The sequence below is a fragment of the Saccoglossus kowalevskii genome, chromosome 11 (assembly GCF_978046115.1).
Source record: "Saccoglossus kowalevskii chromosome 11, keSacKowa6.1, whole genome shotgun sequence".
NCBI lineage: Eukaryota > Metazoa > Hemichordata > Enteropneusta > Harrimaniidae > Saccoglossus > Saccoglossus kowalevskii.
In genome coordinates, this window is record NC_140651.1 from 23,784,956 (window position 1) to 23,807,083 (window position 22,128).

Below are 22,128 nucleotides of genomic sequence, written 5' to 3' on the forward strand. Positions count from 1 at the left end.
ACAACCGTCTGATAAAAATAAGAACTAAATCTTCAATACAACCACATAAAGGAAGGGTCAATCACCAGAGCACGAGCAGACGCACATCTCCTTAATTTAGAAAGAATCTAACTATAAAAATTCGAATAAAACGCAGTTAATTAACACTAACAGGAATGTTGTCACTTTCTTTGATAAAATACTGCGAGAAATAAACGAATTCGACACCAATCTTTATAAAGCAACCATCTACTTTAATATTAGTAGTGGAAGCAGACAGGGCGACCTTATTTTCTCGTCTTTATTTATATTATCCCTGGTGATACTCCCACTTATTTCCACTGAATCAAACGGCTCTATCCATGGAATCGGTATCAAAGGTTGTAAAAAAATGTGACTTTCTTATCAGCTGATGACGCTTGTTACTTATAAACAGTTTTGATAAATACACTCGTCTCGCCGTAAATTATGACTAAACGGGAGCAACGTGATTGAGGAGGTAGAAGAATCATGAAGATATCTCGTTAAGGGTCAAATGGCCATAACCAATCAAAATTGTTGATTTTTCTCGTACAACAATAATAAAGTATGTGACTCTAATCTTTCGGGATTATTAGACTCGGTCAAGTCCACACTGAAATTTTGGTCATCTCGAAGACTCGATATAATCGGTATAGTAACAATTTTAAAATCATTATTAATTCCAAACTCTACAATTATGTTTAATTTATCAATATCGAACCAATACACATCGAGAAAATTAACCGTTTAATTGATAATTTAGATTTGGAAACGACTTAGCTATGTTGGCCTAAGTGGGTTATATATATCGCCGGCTTAAGTAAGTCATGTCTGGTAGGGGGCCAAATCCCAAATTTAAGCCGGCTTAGCTGCAGTATGAACAAGCGCCAGATCACATAATTATCACTATCGTTGACTAAATATGCAAATCAGGTGATTCGACCTAACAAGTGAGTGTGCAAGATGGAACCTATCATTGCAAAGACTCAATGAAGTGCATATGGGACGCGACGTTTACATTCCAAGCAAAGGACTACTTTTCCTGGCTGACCAGTCGTCACGGAAAAGGGGTTAAACTCTCCATACAAACAATTGAAATCAATACACCGCCCAGGACGGTACAGTAGTTAGTGCCAGGGAGATTGTGTGGGTTCAATTGTCCGAGACGACTGTTTATTCAGCAGTATAAATCAGAGAACGTTTGCTTTGTCCTCCAAACCATGGTAATAAATTTGGAAGACTGGTTAGCATGTGCACATGTAATTAGCATAATTACTGCCAATATAATTAAACAAAATATAAACATTTCAAAAGGGGCACAATCTGTATGTCGCAGACAATACACAAACAGATATAATGTAACTAGGGCATCGAAAATGTATTTTTTCACTCGTCAATTTTACAAGCCACAGAAACAAAAAATAAGTACAATTGCATAAATATTCACTAACACTGTGTTTCTAAAAAAACACATACACAAGTTAGGGAGGCCCGTGAATCAGCTTTTGCTTCTCAAAATGTAAGGAATTGGCAAACCAACAGAAATTATATCAATAATTATGATATATGCAATCCATTACCACTCACACTTTTCATAAAACAAAGCTTCACAAAATCACTGGCCATCGTAGTACAGCGAAACCGATCTCGCCGAATTCTGAATCAAAGAGAACACATGATAACGTCGCCCACCTACTAATTGGACTAACCTGGTAAAATTATTACAGATAAAATTCAATACCCCCACCCCCACTACCACCAACACCACCAATTCGTCCACGTTTCGCAAAACACAGACAAAATCCTATCGCAGGTTGCATCCACATACACACGTCGTCATTTCTACAGCTGGCTATACTAGGATAGGTGTATACTTTGCAGAACAATATACACTCGCAAATTATTCTGTCATTAACAAAAATCCAATCACATTTTAATTTTGGTTATACAGCTGTTTTACACGATTCTTGATTTTACCAAAATAAGTAGAAGCGCAAACTATATCACAGGGAGTGAAGATAACTTAAGTGACATTTTGCCAAAAAATTGGCTTTTCCTTTCTACCTCTCCTCAAAACTTATCACGGAGTTTCTTGGTCATATGTGATCAAGGATCGCTATCAACGGTTTATTTGGTGTTTACGTTGTCGGATGTAAATCTGTAACGTAAAAACTAAATAAACTGTTGATAACGACCCCTGATTAAATACGAGCTAGGGACTCTGTGATAAGAGTTGGGATAGAATAGATAGAAAAGACATTTTTTATCAAAATTTCACTCTAATCATAGTAATAGAGGTCATCTACGTTGTGTGACCAACAATTAAAACTTGCATAAAGTAATATACATATTCAATCACTCTATTCTTTGAAGAAAAACGAACAAATCCCATTGTTGAATATTCATACTGGCTATAGTATAACGTGAATAGTAACTGCTATTCCTCCGTACATCATCCCCAGTTTACCAGTGTCTAATCATTTGATTAGATTTCATAACAGTCCACGTCAGAGCTCAATAAAATCTGTAAGAGCAAGTGACAGACTATAAACGTACAATATTACATATTCCGTTAAAACAAACTACCCTGTTTTATACAAACATACCACAGTTATGTATGATTCTCTTCTGGGACTATGGTTGAACCCATATATACGCCACCATTTTGTTTTGAAAAAAAAACGTGTATACACGTTGTTTGCAACACATGTTGCAGCACATTCGTTGTAACCAATGAAGTAAATAAATAAATAAATAATTAATATGATAACCAAACATTCCAGCTTGAAGTTCTTGAAATAAAGAGAGGAATTCAAATATTCAAAGTTGGTAACACCACTGCGAGATCTACATGACTGATAGCACCGTTCTCAATACTGCCAAGTAGATTTATTTCAAGTTAATGTGCTCACTCGACGAAAACAAGGACGAACAGGGTAAGATTCTCACCCAGGGTAAGAATCGACACATTCCTGAAGTTGAATCCTAGTTAGAATTAGGAAGTCGGCGCCATCCGAGCATGCGTTCAACGCAACAACCACTTCTACGATATTAGCGATTCATATAGGAAAAGATATTCATATTACCAAAATTATATCGTCGTTATCGCTCGTTGGCGTTGACGTCCGTCGGGTTTCACACTTTCAGATTCTAAACTGTTACATTTGTTGTTGACAATTTCTCTCTCGATGTTTTTTATCATATTGCTTTAATAATTGATATATAGATAGCAGATACTGCCATTCTTTCACTGACGTGTCTGTGTTGTTTGTGTCTCTTGTACAGCGTTTCATTCCATGGACTTGTACTTTCTCCCGTTAGACATATAATTTGGATTTTTGATTGGTATGATTGTGATTGAAAACGGGTACTGTTTAGAACAAAGAAAAAGTACTTTCCCAGCATTATATTACAATGAACAAACAAACAACTAATTCACTGCCATGTCAGCTAGCTACACACGAGGAACTCCGCCCAAACCCCCAATGACTTACTGAACCATCCAAAAGCGTTCTGTAAATATGATGTGGTGGAGAACTTGTTCACACATACTCTACATTGAAAATTATTTGCATTATTGCGTCAATAATAGACAAGATAGTAAATATAAAATAAAGCTGAGCATCATGGGTATTCTCTGGTTAACTGTACACAAATTCCAAAATGACTGAGCCAATTTAAATTCGCCTTCCATCGACCATTCAATATAAACTTATAGAATTTTAGACACACATAATAATACATACCTTCATACACATTTCCGATTAACTATTTCAATGCATAATGTTATAGTTTGGGTGTATTTGAAGATTAGATTTTAGTTTTCTGTCACTATTAAAATGGGTATTTATGTTTGAGCTTAACCCCTATGCCAAAGGACAGGCAGAGTAACACAGAATATCAAATTTTCCAGTTTTTGAGTAACTCGTTGTTTTATGTTTTTCAGCTGTTATATATCCATGTACATATCAATTTGAACGTATACAATTTTGTGTTCTTTGGTGGAAAGTCAATTGATGATCATTTTGGGGGGTTGTGCACTGATCGAACGTTCAGTAAAGAGTGACTTGTTTGTTCATGGTATTATAATGATGGATATTGCAAATTTATTTGTATCTTGACGAGTGATGAGGTTACATCACGCCACCATTTGTCGCTTTCCACGTGAACTGGGTTCAGATCTTTGGTGAAACACTCAAGGGCGTAATGTTGGCCATTATTATTGTCCTATATAGTGCGACCATCGGTTTCACAGTAAATCGCGAATTCTAGACGAGAACCAATTCCAAAATCCATGGACATCACAAGCTCAAAGATAAACTGTACAGTGGCAGGTGTTCTGGTTACTTTTCCAACATTGTTGCCTTTGTCGGAAGCGGAGTTGGATATTCCGGAACTTTCTGATTGTTTATCGAGTGTATTTTCTCTAGATTGCACATCAACATCTTGGAAAGTTTGCCAATTATTTCGCGTGTATCGAATCTTGACTGTTTTGTCGATTCCATTATCAGCTACCCTAACGGTTACACGAGCTCCTTCCTTGGTGCATTCCACGTTTTCAAGGTATAACCACTGTTCTTCCACTCGTTGCTCAAATTCATTTTCTTCATCCACTTCAGGCAACGCGAACGTAGCAGACAGATTGTTGCGAGGGGGAGTCGCCTACTGTCTGGTACGATACCCAAGGTCTCGTAGACAGCATTATTTGAACGGAACTCGCTGTTAAATATATCGTCAATTAAAGAGGCCTCAAATTCATCAACGAACTCGGCGTCCATTGCTGTATGCTTCTCGACGGATAGCTAGGCGTGTGTCACATGGCTGAGTGGTGAGCACAACGTGTGAATGTAAATATAGATGGAGACGTTGTTCTAGTTTCTTAACCCTATTTGGAGTTCATGGCTCGGGTAATGTGCGGCCAGACAAGCAACACTATGCAACATACAACACTAAAATACTGTAAAATACTTCATTTTCACTTGGAATTTATTTTCGCTGAAGGAATGATTCAGTAAAAAATAAAATGGAACGAACATAGCTTTTTCTCTTATATTTGATATTCAACTCGCCAAAAAAAAAAATTCTATACAAAACACTCAAAATGCCTTTTCAGCGAAAATTAATTCCAGCTAAAATAAAGTATTTTACAGTAGATAATTAGGCTAGTGAAAAAATGGTGCACGTGCGGATGAGTGTGTAGTATTGGGGCGAGTTCGATTACCTCAAACCAGTGTCTGTTCTTAAACCAGGCGGCCAGTGAACCTTACCTGATTTTTTATTTAAAAGAAGAGAGTCAGGAAATCGCTGAACTATGAACGACCTTTAATAAAACTGTTACACTCATTCATATCAGTGACTACATGGGGTGACAGGGTGATGGAGTGGTAGTACAATGGCGGCAATGTTCTGGTTGCCACAGGAATTATCTATGAAATATAGTGAACGAATCTGACCGCTAGTCGGAAGATTCAGGCGCATCAATTATCAGCTTGATATTCGTTTTGAAAATTTGAAAAAAAGGAAATATATTTATTTCCCAGGACAAAACGTGACAAGTGTTTCGACTACAGTCAATATCCTAGTGCTATTTATCCGATCCTTAAATTAATATAATATATTATTTATTACCAACCGGTGTGTGAATGAGTTTGGCAGGTTCTTTTTGTCTTTATTCTTAGTTAGGTTGTCAGAAAACAGAAAATGCTTGCAAATTGCTCATCTCCTACCTACCCAAGTTCAAGATTAGCAGAAACATTTTCCTTGACCAGTCCTCCTGATATTCTGGATATTGAAGTATTTATGGAGCTTCTTAGAGATGTTTTACTGTTTGTTGACACGGAAGGGACTCCTTTCCAAGTGTGTGTCACTCATTGGAGGAAATTCACTGTCTACCTGTGACAAGGAGGAATATAAAGGTTGTCTTTTATGATGTGGTAATACCCGTATTGCAATCCCGGGGGTACTTACATTGAAGTGCTATATGTATACGTATGTGCCCCAACAGGGGTCCAAATTCACCATTTTCTGTCTGAAAAGGGGTGTGTTATTTTATAAATATTTTATATTTGGTATCCTTTTTCATTATTTCTGTCTAAAAATGGGTCCATATTTTCCAAAGACTGTCTCTAGAGCTTGAGTGATCCAACAATTTTTTTCTTTCTGTAACTTTATTTCGGTCGACAAAGTCCATCTCCGGGAGTCCACCTGTTTTTTCCTTGGTACCATTTATGCTAACTGTCTGGAAAGGGGTGTCAAATATCCACAGTTTGTCTGATAAGGGGTAGGGGTTTCAAACAACCAGCTATTCACCCCTGTCAAGAGTTTTTGCAAGTACTATACTTCCCCCGGGATTGCAATCCCGTTGTTTTTATGCGATGTAAATTGTATATTATCACTGAGGCGTTGAGCCCAGATGCTGTCCAACTTGTGTGGTAGAACGAGAAGTTGTATGGTTTACTGAGCTGAGAACATAGAAGTGATCTCTCGTTTTCTATATTATAGTATTGGCACATCAAACTTCTCTCGCTCTCGGAAATGACGGCGTGTAGCACGGTTACTTCAAAATTGTTCTAGTAACCGTGCGTGTATAGTGTGTTTAGGTTGTTTGCCAACCCCCCCCCCCCCCCAAAAAAAAAAACGGCGTATTTTTTCACCCAGTGTTCCACGATTTTGTTATCGCAAAGTTGCAGGTTGTTTGTGGCATACTTCGTCAGCAAATTGACAAACATTTATTTCGACCATGTTTTAACAAAGTAAAAAACTGTAAACTCTGAAGGAAAATCTCTGGAACTCTACTCCACTGATCATTCAAGAGTCGAACTGTTGCACAATTTGCCACTCCCTGTTCTCATTGCAACAAGCTCATTTTTTTCAGCTTGTAAAGCTTGTAATTGCATGGTTTTGGTGATCGGTGAGGCTTTTTATCTTGAAAAACTGCGTTATCTGTTCTGCTTTGGTCTCCATTAAAAAAATCGCTCTACTGTATTTTTATACAAGATAGCTGATTGGCTGTTAATTTGTGTCGCATCTCCCCTCTTTGTCGTTAAGGGCGCCTATTAAATACACGCTGTAGTGGTTCAATCTGCCAAGGGTTAGTTTGAAGGGGTGACCCAAAACAAACGTAACTTGGTTAGCGAAGATGTGAAAAGCGTACTCTGGAAACACGCAGCCATGTTTTTTTCATATATTAAATATGTATCAATAATGTAGTAAGAGAATACGTATACTAAATCAACTCATTTAAACTATCACAAAAAATGCAAGTGGCAAAAAACAATGTATTATAATTTCAAGCACTCACGAAACCAAGCTGTACTCAAAAACAAAAGCAAAAACAAAAGTTTATCGAATTAGTCGTAGAGAATGCTATGTCCAGGAAGAGCGAATGTATATTCCAACAGCTTTCAAATAAAATAAAATGTGTATCTCTTTTTTTTCAAATGTCAAATATGGCCAGATCGTTTCCTAGGTTACGTTACCCCGTGCAGTCCTCTTTTGTTGATATGAACTAGAGTAACCTGGACTTAACAATTTCTTTAAAGGTCGTTTATAGTTCAGCGACTTCCTGACTTTTTTTAAAATAAAAAGTCAGGTACGTTTCACTAGCCGCCTGGTTTAAGTAACAGACACGGCTTTGCGGTAATCGAACTCGCTCCAATACTACACACTCAGATACATGCACGAAATGAACCATTTTTACACTAGCTTAATTATCTAGTTTAGTGTTGTATGTTGCATAGTGTTGCTTGTCTCGCGACACATTACCCGAGTCATGAACCCGAGCAACGCCCACCTGTATTTACATGGACACATTGTGCTCACCACTCGTCGATTCGACACACACATACATCACCTATCAGCGATGCAATCAAATAATGTTATCTACGGGACCTTAGGTATCGTGCCAGACAGTAGGCGACTACCACCCAACAAAAATCTGTCTGTTACATTCGAGTTGCCTGGAGAGGGTGATAAGAATGAATTTGAACAACGGGTGCCAGAATAAGCCTGTGGGCTTAGTCTTTTCCATGAAACGAAACGAAACCCTAACCCTAACTCGCATTTTTTTCCATTGGCCTAATAATATCTGAGAAAATTTCATACTGTGAACAACAAAATTTATAGCGCCATCAGTGTTCAACAATTCCAAAATTGCTGTCATGTCATGAATCAAGCTGCAAAGTAGGCGAAAAAGAGGTGGAAACTAAATATTCTCGACAAATTTATTTCTGTGACGTGGCGATGTTTGAAGTCGTTCAAAATTTAAGGTTAGAGTTAGGGTTTCGTTTCGTGCAAAAGACTAATCCAAGCCTATGCTATGAAGGAGCTAATAATGGAAAAGACAAAACAATCGACACATGTGGCAAACTAAAGATGTTGATGCACAATCAACAAGAAATATCCATCTCCGCCTCAGACAAAATCGACGATGATGGCACAGACTCCAAAGCACCAACCACTGCAAAGTTTATTCTTGAGCTTGCGGTGTCCAGGGATTGTGCGAAACAGATGGTCGCACTAAATGGTACAATAACAATGGTCAAAACTACGCCCTTGAGCGTTTCACCACAGATCTGGCCCTTGGACCTGGAAAGCGACGAATGGTGGCATCACTTCACGTGGCATCATCACGTGTCTAGGTACAATCACACCAGGAAAACAACTCACAGGAAACGTAATCAACATGTGTTATCGTCGGTTCGAACCACTCATGTATCATTTTCCAATATAATTATAATGCTATGCATCAAATCGAGTTTCCTTTCTCTGATGAAAGTTGATGCCAGTAACCAGTACCTCTGATTATTTATGAACATTTGTGCATACAAGCCTTTCACTCAAATTCAAATGTGTAAATGCATGTGATTGGCTTAAAATGACTCAATCATTATACACATACTCCATATGCCATCAATTATCGATGGGTGTAGCGTATTTGCTGATTAAATGATGTTGATCTAAACAATATTCACAAACCATTGCTGAATTAATCAATTGTAATTCCAAAATCCATCTTGAATTTACAAAATGATACGCTTATAAAACTTTTATAAATCAAAATGACAAAATGACCCATATCAATAAGGAAGTTCAACATCAACCAATCAACAAGCTCTTCATTTTTAGTGCGCAGTCGCAGTCGCCATGTCATTAAAGGTTTGAGCGCACATTAAGCTACAGCTACTAAGCTGCATAAGCGAGCGCCTTATCCAATTCTTCACTCTTCAAACTACTACAATATTCTAAAATCGTCAAATACGCTCACTGGTTTTGTGATTGAGCAGACGGTGATTTGAAACTTGTTTAATGATAAATACAATATGAGTTTTTTGTGTCGGTTCAGCCCACACAATGGCCTCAAGATTTAATAATACCCAGTCTCAGTTTTATAAGTAACCCAATGCGGTCTCTTGTATTACTGCAGCGAGACTAGGTCAGAGATTATTAATAGCCAGCTTAATAATATGTACAAAAGTGTTCTATTGAAAAATAGTGCGATAAATCAGGTCAGTTCCCCGGGATTAACTATATTACTGCAGTTATACACTAATAATGGGTAAATTTTGGAATTTCAGAAGTTTTGCTGGTAATACTATTTATTAACTCCTATTACATGTATGTAGAATATATTAGGCAACCATCTACCACAAAGAGTATTGAAAACTTTGCATTTCAGTAATTAAATGGAATTTTGTGACAAATGGTTACTTCAAAAGCTAGAGCTAAAGTTATATCCACAATGCATCAGTAATGAACAATGTTTTTGTAGCAATTGAAATGTAATACAAAGATTGCAATAATCATGCCATGGTTGTTATTCATGAAAAAGTGGAACCACTTCTGCATCAGTTTTCATCAATTGTATGAATACCCTATTGCCCAAACCATTCTGTTTTAAAAGGTATATGTCTAGTCACAGAGCCTTGGCCACAATATTCCACGACTTTTCCGCACTTATTTACATCTCTGGGGGAGTTCAAAATACCGGCAGTCTTGTTAAACCTATTATAGTATATCAACTATCAACTATGGGCAATTTAACCGATTTAACCCTGGACGTTTCTGTCTTAGTTTTTCCAATGTGGACGTTTCGGTTGTGGATATTTAGATACAGGGAAAATGAAACTGAGCAAACCACAATTCTTTTACAGGCTTCAATATAACTACATTTTAATATATATATTCAATTTATTTGACCATGGCTAGTCATTGAACAAATTTCAATATAATTTCAATGAATTAGCATAAATTTAGAACACTAAGGCAAGTGAACAAATGTGAATATTAATATACTTTCATACAAACATTGACATTGATAAATGATAGAAACCATTTTGTTTATTAATTATTTATACAACCAAAAATAAAATATGTTATTTTTACCGAGGCGAGTGGCGACATGTACATTTTCAAAACGAGTGTATATTGCCTCTGTATGTAAATTTACCACATGCAACATCCACTATTTTCAGTTTAATGATCTGAGAAAGCAGGTTTTCCGGCTATATCACAAAACTACAACTATGTAAACACCGACCACTTCATGATCTAATATACAGAGCTAACAGACAAACGGACTTGCAACTCATGTGTCGAATTTGTTATTTATTGTTGCCAGAAGAGCCCAAGAATGTCTAAAATAACTCATATCGGTATATCATATACACAAATATAATTTCAATCTCGACATGCGTCACACTAAGCCTTTCAAGCGCTATAGCTAGAGTAGCCTACTTCAGATTAGCTATGAATTTCAGTACCACGCAATGCCGGACAAAACACACATAACCCTATGCTATCGCTAATTGTTATCAGTATGTGTTTATCCTGGTCGTTCATGTTATATACAGTTCCATTGTCTTGGTTGATTGATTGATTCGACTTTCCATCATGGTAGCACCCTCGTTCCAGGAATATTGTATTTTACCCGAAACGTAAAATAGCAGAGTTTTGACTCGTTACCACCATATCACAGCGTGCTGGTCAAGGAAACAGCGAAACCATCAGATCTCAATAAAAATCGCCGACTTCTCCTTTTTCCCAACTCCACGTCTCTTTCAGTACCAATGATTTCATCTAATGATCTTGATGGGCCGATGCATTTGCAGTACACCGTGTAAAGTCGTATTGGCGTCTCTGCAAATAACTCGGCTGAAATCCCACGCTTGTTCCAGAAGTATTGTATTGTATGCGAGACGTAGTAACATGTCTGTTGATTCACATAGGCCAGTTTTGAATCGTTTCTGTGCTAACACAACGTACAGTAGTATGCGGAAATTTTGCAACAAAAATGGAACTGTTTCTTTCTTTAAAGCAAAGAAACTACTAAACAAACTACTAAATGTAGACAAAAATTACATTTCTAGTTTGAATTACTTGTGTATATGCAAACGTTAATCTTATTAAAGTATAGATATCCTCTAGAACATAAAATAAAAATCGAGTCACCGTAGTATAATTTAATTGACGGATTGAAAATTGTTGTGAACTTGATCCTATATAATATCACGTAAAATAACAGTTTATGTGACCCAGATATCAACAGTTTCGAATTATAAGATGAATGAGAGTAGTAAACTGTATTCCTAACATTACATGAGTGTTTTTTGGTTTATGTTATATTTGTCATCCAGTGTTTCATTTTGATTAGTTGATGTGTTTCAATGACATGTAAAGATAAACAACGTGAGAAATTACGCTTTATCAACGATTTTTGTTGATTTTCAAAGATTATATTTCTAATAATTAATAATAATAATAATAATTGATAAAGACACTTAATCACAATAGAATTTTTTGGTGAAAAGACAACCCCTAGTACGACAGACTTAACGCCACTTGTGTGATTCGTTGATTGACGCATTACAGACCATCATGCACTGTGTAACAGTTGTACTTTAGAACACAGTACAATACGTGTCGAAAATCAGAAAGTCACGTGGTCACTGTTGCATTGTGGATAAGCGCAGTATTCAAGGTACTATCGGTGGGTGGCAGGAAATATTATACACCAAATCAATAGTCGATGCAAAAATAAGTACATCCATTGTGTTTTCAATTCACATGGTGAGTATACTAGGCTTCAGTAATAGCCCATGAATAAAAGACGACAGTATGTAAGTACCATTGCAAATGCAATATATATCGGTGGTATATCAACAGTATGATTTTGAATTGTAATTTTGTTGATAGCAGAAACTAAATGGCTAATAATGTCCATTGTAGTGTTCAATTCCGATGCTATATACAAGAAACACGTGTCGATATAGGAAAAACCCTTCGCTCTTTACGAAGGACGAGTGGTTTTACCAATACTATTTCCAACATTAATATATTTCCTTTACTGCCGATTCCTACTAATAGGTTTTTTTATTTTTTATAAAGATATTTTGTGACTGGTGGACAAACAACCGACCAACATGATCATTACACGCCATTCTGAAGATGTTGCAGTAGTAACAATTTCTGGAACCAACTTGAGAGGAAAAGCTATGGTGTTAAAGGAAGATGGAATGGGATATACTGCGTTCGACGTGCTCGTTCAGGTCGGACAGACTGTCCAGTTGGCTTCAGATGAGAACGAGGACCACATTTATTACTGTATCTATGGTAGTGGTAGCGCATTTGCTTCTGATGGTAAAACCTATAAGCTACAGGCTGGTGTATTGTTGGCATTCTCCTCTGAGATTTCCGCCGATTTATTTGCAGATACGCCAATACGACTTTACGTAGTATACTGCAAATCCATCGATCCATCTAAAGCCCCTGTCGTAACAAGATCATTAGATAAAATCATTGGTACTGAAAGAGACGTGGAGTGGGGAAAGGGGAGAAGTCGGCGATTTTTATTGAGATCTGATGGTTTCGCTGTTTCCTTGACCAGCACGCTGTGTTATGGTGGTAACGAGTCGAAACTCTGCTATAGGAATCACCAAGAAACATGCTACTACGTTTCGGGTAAAATACAATACTCCTGGAACGAGGGTGCTAACATGATGGAGAGTCGAATCAATCAGGACAATGGAACCGTATATAACATGAACGACCAAGATAAACACATACTGATAGCGCTTAGAGATAGCATAGGGTTATGTGTGTTTTGTCCGGCATTGCGTGGTACTGAAATTCATAGCTTATCTAAAGATGGTTACTCTAGCTATAGCGATTGATAGTGTGACGTATGTCGAGATTGAAATTATATTGGTGTATATGAATATAACGATATGAGTTATTTTAGATATTCTTGGGTTCTTCTGGCAACAATAAATAACAAATTCGACACATGAGTTGCAACTCCTTTTCTCTGTTAGCTCTGTATATTAGCATATAGTGGTCGATGTTTACATGGTTATTAAATTGCGGTTTAGATGGTAAACCTGCTTTCTCAAATCTAAAAATAGTGGACGTTACATGTGATAAATTTATAATAGAGACAATATACACTAATTTCGAAAATGTACATGTAGTCACTCACCTCGGTAAAAATAATTTGTTTTATTTTTGGTTGTATAGATAATTAATAAACAAAATGGTTCTTGTCATTTATCAATGTCAATGTTTGTATGCAAGTCTATTAATATTCACATTTGTTCACTTACCATAGTGTTCTAAATTTATGCTAATTCATTGAAATTATATTGAAATTTGTTCAATGACTAACCATAACAGTTGGTTAGGTTCGTACCTCTTGGAGGTAGCCATGTATCTGATTGGACGAATGTAAAATCTGAGGTGCCACAATAGTCTCTTTTACGTCCTATGTTATTTGTTATACATATCAATGACATGGCCATACCCCATTTTACATAGACGATTCTAACAATATTATTCTAAAGTTCACATACACGTGGTAAACAAAAAAAGAAAACTTTCTGATATTAACCAGCCTAGGAATAAAAAAGGTCATTTCGATATATTCCGTCTTCCTAGCAGAATGAAAAAACACAAAGTCAAGGTAGGTTGTGTTAGTGCACGTCACGTTAGATTTTCAATGCGTACATCATACAATTCCCCCTTTCCAGTGACTGTGGCGTAAACGAACACTAACATGTGTTTGGGGCGCTACCGATATAACGTCAGAATGCTCTATTATTTACTTAGCAAACTATGACGTATCACGCCGTCACCAAATCGTAAACATGTCAAACAAAATATGTTTGTTTGTTTTTTTTTGTTTTTTTGTGCGCGTGTAAATCATCAAAACCGAAGTCTGTTTCCTTTATTCAAATACTGTTGGCAAAGAAGGTATTTTGCGTTTATAAATCTGAAACATACCGTAACGGAACATACATAAATTTAACTTTGACATTACAACAAATTGTCCATGTACCCTGTTATCATCTCGGCCATTTTGTTTAAAAACAGACCATGTCTCGCATGGAGTGAATTACAATATCCCCTTCAATCACTTGGATTACTGGCATTTCGTTCATTTTTGGTTTTAAAATAGTACGGTAATATATCTTATGGATTACAAATTCTCTGTTTCATTTGCATTACTAAATAATAAAATTTAGCATATGTTGAAAAGATACATTCTGATTTATGTTGGAAATTCCTCATAATACGTGAGGTTAATTACAAAACTAAGTGATTTCAAGAAATCAATGTTGACATATGACCACCCCGTTATATTATATACTATAGATGACAGTGTTAATGTGTGGCCCAATATCTTCCATTCATGACTTGCGTTGGGCCAAATGATTCATATTTATTTCTATATAATTTATTCACAATTATTCTAATACATTTTCGTGCTGTAATTCTAACACCATCTGAAATATTGGATAACTGTCGTTATTTCAAACATTACTAACATTCAAACAGCTTGATATTCTTATCACTTATCCAAAATAATTGAGTCTACACCTGATTCGATTCCACTGTTTTCAGGAACAAATATACCACTTTATTCAAACTAGAATGAGGACTCCAAATGATTCATCCGAGACAAGACACCGTGTGTATCAAACAGAGTGGGTATATATATGTAAGATATATGTGACCTAGATGTCTTCCAGGATAAGTATGTGAGAGATTTACCGTATTCATATTCCTCTTTTTAACTTTGAGTTATTTAAAGATGGTCTGAATAGACAATCTCTTATTCCTTCGGGAGATTGAACAATTACAGTGAAGAAAACAGTAGCCTTCTTGTTATTATTGCTGATTGTGTCTACGATGCTTGTTTCATTATTGTTAATTGTGACACCGGTTACCAACAATTGTCTACTGTATATCAAGGCCATGATCCAATTGCTAAGAAAGATGTGAAAAGTATCTGTTCATACTCATTGTTCTGTTAGTATTTTACGCGTTTTCCATGAACATGTATCCGTGAAGAATATATAGAAATAGTTTTCAACTCTCTAAAATGGGTCGTGGTTAATATCATTGTTTTATAATCGTATAACCTCGTTTGGAGCGTTGTCGTAGTTGCTATGAACACGGCTATCGATCCAATGACCAATTTAGATCCTATTAGGTAGTCGGTCTGTCGATTGATTGATTCTAACTAGTTACACATTATCATTTTTTACAAGTGGTTAGACAACGTATGTTTGACATAGTGACTTTATAAAAACAACTTTTTCTTTGAAATACAGTGTTTCATGGCATTCTATTCATTTCTTGATTTCAACCCCAGGTTTCTAATGCGTGATACATGTGTTTCACATTTAACAAAATGATTTGAAGAATCGTCTCAGGTAGTGGCTGGTTTTAATGGCGCTATCAACTACAATATTATAATAAATCAGGCAAAGAATTAAAATACAGAAGAAATCCGTTTTTACCATAAAGATAATTGAATTATGTTCCACATTGAGAATACAGGGAACTTGTATGTACCCTGTTATATTATCATGTCGACCATTTTTGTTTAACAATAGAGCATGTCGCAGAGGCAGCGGCAGCACGACATTTTGCATGAGGTGGCGATTCCTGAAATTTAGACCCACTGAAACGCTATTTCCTGCATTTTTAGGGGCATATTTTGTTGACACAAAGGGTTTCAGATCTACATTATTGTTAGTTATCTGTATCCATTATTCGAACACATTTTTGTGAGGTTATTTGAACACCAGCTCAAAGAATGGATCATGGTAGTTGTTTTAAACATCGATGACTTTCAAACCATTTTTCATTTCGAACATAACAATTGACTTCATTGAATCTGGACTAAATTCTGCCGATTTCAAGAAAAAATGGACTTTCAGAAAACACCTAATCCAATTTAGGCAAACTATTTTCGAGGAATATAAAAACCCGAATTTAGTTAACGGTCTTCATATACATCAAGACAGTCAAATAAGGTGTGTATGTATTTTGATAAATGCCTTCCAGAATTACCATATTTCTGACCCCCCAAGTATCTCATACATTATTGTATGAAGAGACAATTCCTTGTCCTTTCAGAAGCATGGAGAGCTTGAATGAAGAATACAGTAGCGTTTTGTTTATGATTGGTTATAGTGGCAAACACACAAAGATAGGTTTAATATGCACCAATGGTCGCCGGATTTGCGGATTAAAGAATAAATATAAACGGATTATGTTCCTATCTAGTGTGCAATCTGGCAAATGTTCGTCCTCCCTGTCAACAGAACAATGAAAAGACACAACGTCATATTAGATTTTTTAGATTTTGTTTACGAATACGTAACAAAATCTCCTCGTTTAGGGACTGTGGCGGAATTTAACAATGATAAGTGTTTGAGGGCGCAGTAGTTGTTCCGTCAAAAAAAGCGCAGTAAGTCGCTGCAATCCCACAATTACATGTGCAAACATAACCACGTCGTCTGGGTATAGCATCACGAACAAACTAGGGATCAGCTGTACGCCACTATAACTTGCACTCATAATGGCCTCATACAATGTGTCAATAAATACGGAGAGAATCTGACAAGAGATTTTTCCTGAACCATTATTTGAACTAATTTGGATATATATCCTGGGGTTTATTTTCACAAACACAAGGGATATGTAGGTCCATGTCCATATATATAGTGATGCGTGGAAATCAACTGTAAGTTTAAGCAAAGCAAAACTAATGATCTTTAATAAGAGAAACCAAATTGTCAAACATAAAACTGTATTTTATAAATGAAATGAAAATGATGTGGTTGGAAGCTATACTTACTTGGGAATAGTATTTAGCAAATAGTATTGCAAAACTCCAAAAAATGAAAGAGTATGTAAATACTGTGCTAACAAGCAGGTTGAAGATAAGGTGCATTTTCCTGTGGACTGAAGTCTGTACAATACACACAGAATTGAACTATTCAAGTACTGTAAGGAAATTATACAACATTTTAGCAAGTTAATTGAACTAGAAAAATTCAAAGCAATTATGAAATATTGTACAGAAATCAGAATTGCACAACACATACAAAATATATGCAAATGAGATATGAGCAGCTCCACCAAAAATTTAAAATATTCTTTCCACTGTCATATCGCTCGTACGGACACCCGTCGTGGACTTGGTCAGGATGCCCACGGGTGGCGCTTGTATTGAAACAATATCAAGCGTATCTTCACATTGCTATCTACAAGCGTGGTTTCTAAAACAATATCCGTGTCGCTTTTAGCAAGTATGTGTTATATGAGCAGCTGACAGAATATGACATCACTTATATAATCCGTAAAACATTATCACCTGCGACAAATTTACCCACGATGTGGAGGTGCTAAAATCACTTTTGTATTTTTATTCAATGTATTTTATTCAATGTATTTCAGGAAACTTATGCGGGTGTATTGAATCACTTTCCTATCATAAAAGGTGTTCAATTTGAATCACGTGATTTAGCTTATAAAAAGACACAGATATAGACTCAGGGAGACACACCGGACCTGGTCCACTTGTTTGCTCTCTGGGCTTGGCCGTTGGGTCAACGCCCAGATACAACTTTTGTACTTATCTGATGTTACGACTCCGAATAAAGATCTCCGGTTCACACCACCCTCGTATACAGTCCCAATCCTTCCCTGACACCACCATAGTTATGGGTTTAATTTGATTTTAATGTGATTTTACACTTAGCGATAGTAGTTATTGTATTGTACTGTACCGTACAAGTATATTGTGATTCTATATGTGTTTGTAATATTATTTAGTTTTATTTAGCATTCTGTTTAATTGGTTAACTTTACTGTTATCTTAGGGTAGTTTATTTTATTTTATTTTATTTTTATACGTTGAATTATTATTATTATTATTATTATTATTATTATTATTATTATTATTATTATTATTATTATATGTTAACACGTGTGCTACAGAGCCGGCTTAAATGACTTTGTAAACGATCGTGTCCTGTGTTCATACTTGTATACTTATGTTTCTTGACTTTTGTTACAGATATATCAGCTTTGTTCTCATGTGTTTAATAAGTCATTCAATGTTGAATATGTCCTGTCAAATTTGAGAGCTAACAAATTGGCAAATCGATTTTTTTTTTTAATTTACTTTGCAGTTTTTTATATAACCAAGACGCGTTATCGTCAAATTTTCCGGTGATCCCAATTCTCGGCACTCTCTTTTCAAATAGACCGTCAGACGTTAGGTTTGAATGTTTGAATATTCAGAATTTGATTTAGGTCAGGTTTGAAAGGTTTTCGAATCATCTCACTATTTTTGTTTAAAAAAATCAAAAAATTGTGAGACATCTTGAAATGAACTACATTGGTTAGCAATGTTTACGCGTCTGTAACAAGTGTCCTACATTGTGATGCCTTTTCTGTATTGTTGACGGTAATTAGAAAAATATATGTGACTTCTGTACGTTTATTAGTGTTATATTGGTTTGTGTTGAATCAGTCGTGTAGGCGTGCGTGCAGAATCCCACCACTTTACGCCAATTTGACTGTCAAAGAGAGCTTATCAAAGCAAGCTTTCCATGACAGTCTAATCGATCAATCTGGCGTAGTTTTATCGCACCGTAACGAACAAAGAAAGTCTGTTCAGAAGCTAGTAGCGACGACAGATATTAAATCCGATGCTGTTTACAAAAAAGAAAGAAACGCTACCGCTTTAGTAAACAGAAATCTTTATCAGAGTGTGTGTTTACTAAACAAAGTTGACAAAGGGGCCACCGGAAACGTGATCGTAATGCGGCGATTGTATGAATGAACAGTGTGCGAGAAAGCTTCTAATAGTCGATATCGCTGACTAAGTCAACATGTCCGCACGGTAAATGTGGTGTGAAGCAACACATCACCATGACAATGCGAAGTTGTTTTGGGTTTCTAACCAAAACACTTAATCGTGTTTTTCTGTAACGGTTGGAATTTCGGCTACTTTTGACTTTTTAACCCAGAAATACAATTAGATTATACGTAAATCGAAACATTACCTACATAAGGGTTCCTCTCCGACTATTTCGTGTTACTTCTTCGTGTGTTAATGTCAGTAAAACAACTAATGGCATTTCTGGAATGTTAATTTCTGCCTTAAATTAATTTCAATATTTCTCAAAACTATAAGTAATTAGTCTCCATAAAGTTCAAGGTGTTGCCACTTTTTCTAAAAATGGCCACCATGATTTTGGCACACTGGGCCCGGGGAACCTTCTTTTTATGGAAAGGCTTCGTTCACCTCTTTTGTTATTTCCAGGGTTCCAGATAGGTCTGCACAAACATATCAAGAGGAACAAATCGGGAAAGTTATCGTAAAAGCTATGATTGTATTCATTGTCCAGTTTGTGCTATGATTGTATGCATTGTCCAATTTAAGGTAGCGGGAGATGGCCTAGGGCAATTCTCATGTAAGCCACCACCACAAAGTACGCCCAACAATCAGGCGTAAACTGAAGAGACGACTGCTAAGCACCAACCATCATTCACCACCTCACTCGACAAATGTACCTGCCATGATCTTCAACATCAGGTCAGACTTTAAACATGTATGGATTTAAAAAAAAACTCATTGGTTCAAAAAAATCACTGACACGTTATTCGGAATTCCAGTTGTCTATGTACACAACATTGCGCTGAAGTAATCAAAGTTACGGTCACTAAACTCGCCAACGAACCGTGGTCGGCAATTTGCACCGCGGTCGGCAATTTGCACCGCGGTCAATAACACGTATAATGCACATTGCGCTCCGTAATTGCGGGTTTATCGTGATATAAAGGTAAATCAGTACTAAGAATTACATTGACAGTCAAAACCCGCAAAATACATGAAACACATGGAAATATATAAGCACTCGTAATTTGCATACAATTAATATGCATAAACCTTCACTTGAATTTATTTTCGGCAACAAACCTAAACTCGTAAACGCTGAAGTACGTACAATTATTTTGAATCGCAGCCCTGTGTGCACGCCAAATCCTGATATACTCTTGAATTTCCCATTCTGTCTTGTTAATAGATAATTGTAAACAATTTATTTAAATCATGGACACTCTACAAGTATTTATCTCGACAAACCCGAAGAAGTAGACAGTTAAGAGGAACTGTGACAGGTTCGTTTGAATTTAAGTTCAATAATCCTGATTGCCATCTATGAGACGTTGATAGTGAAATTCCCAAGTAGGGATATTCTTGTACAACGTGTTTGGCCAACCCAGAAGCACGTTTTGGGGGATAGATTAAAATCAGGTGTTTAAACAACTCAATAGAAAGAACAAAGTGTGAAGAAAAGACGTGGTGTGAAAAATGTCAATTATGGTGTCTATTTCAACTCAAGTTTCTGCTTATTATCTAAATAGCGGAGAAGAAAGGGGACGCTTGTCGAATTTCAACTTCTCGAATTGAGGTCATATTCATCGTTTCGATCTGCTCGATTTCAAATTGTCCCACCTAAGGTTGCCACTACAGTGTATTTGCAGAACCAATCTCTACAGGCACGAACGTTCGCATTCTGATCCGCACGTTCGCGATCGTGTTTTATTATTAATCCCCCCCCCCCTTCCCGACCTGCCAATATGTGTGAGTGAAATCATCTGGGAACATTGTGCGTCGTTAGTCTTGCCCAGGAACATTGGGAAAAGCTGTGAAGACATACATTTCTACAAGCAATTTGTATCTTCGGTAAAACACATAATTGCGAATGTTTTGTATTTGCCGACCTTTTCATGATGCAATTACTTGATGTGCCAAACTCGGCATCAGTTCGATACGTGGTTGGAGTCTGCTTAACTTGTTTACTGCTCGCACTTGTCACATACTCGTTAATTCATACAGTCCCATTCCCGGTCGATACGAAAGCCAATGAAATTATTCCAAGACAAGATGAAAGTTCGTTACGGTGGCTCCTCGTGACGTCTGGGGAAGTCGACTTGTCTGCCGATCGAGAAATCATGTATATTGATGACTCAGATGACGAAAAGATCGAGAAGAGAGATGTCGAAAGTAATCAGGTAAGGGGTAGTGCTCCGGCCACGAATTTGTTTCGTACACCTAACCAGACATATCGTTAACTAATTGGCTGACAACACGTCTGTGTTGCATGCAATGCAAATGGAAGCCAGTAGATCGTTATCAGATTTACGTGCATTTCTGCTGTATTGTCAAATTCGTGGCAGTGATAGTAGAGTCCTGGGGAAAGGGTGACTAAAAGATTTGTTTTCTAATGACATACTTCGTGCATCGCAAACAGGATTTCAAATGGCTAACCCTTAGACGTGTTTAATTGTGCGATAAACTACGGCAATGACATTATTGATCCGTTTCTTATTTAGCACCAACTTGGAAAGGAAGAGAAGACATCTCTTCAACCTTGGGCAAGTGAAGACAAATCATTGAACGCGGAGATTCACAGATTCCTGCGATATATACAAACAGAACAGGTATTACACGAAAAGATTGCAATTTTAAAAAGTTTTTTTTTAACAAGAAATAAATGCCCACCCAGGCGACACGCTGCAGTTGTGAAGTATAAACGTAATAGCAGTGACAAGTAAAACGATCGTGTACAAAATACAATGAAAGCAACTGTTGTTAACGTAACAACAATGTACGCATTGTGATGTCATACGAAAAGGCAATTTGCTCACTGTTTGAATCGGAACGTTGTTGAATTCTCTAGGGACTTGGGTTTATGCTAAAACACTATTGGTGGACGTTGATTACAATTACTTTCTTTGTAAGCTTTCAACTATACACTGTGTATT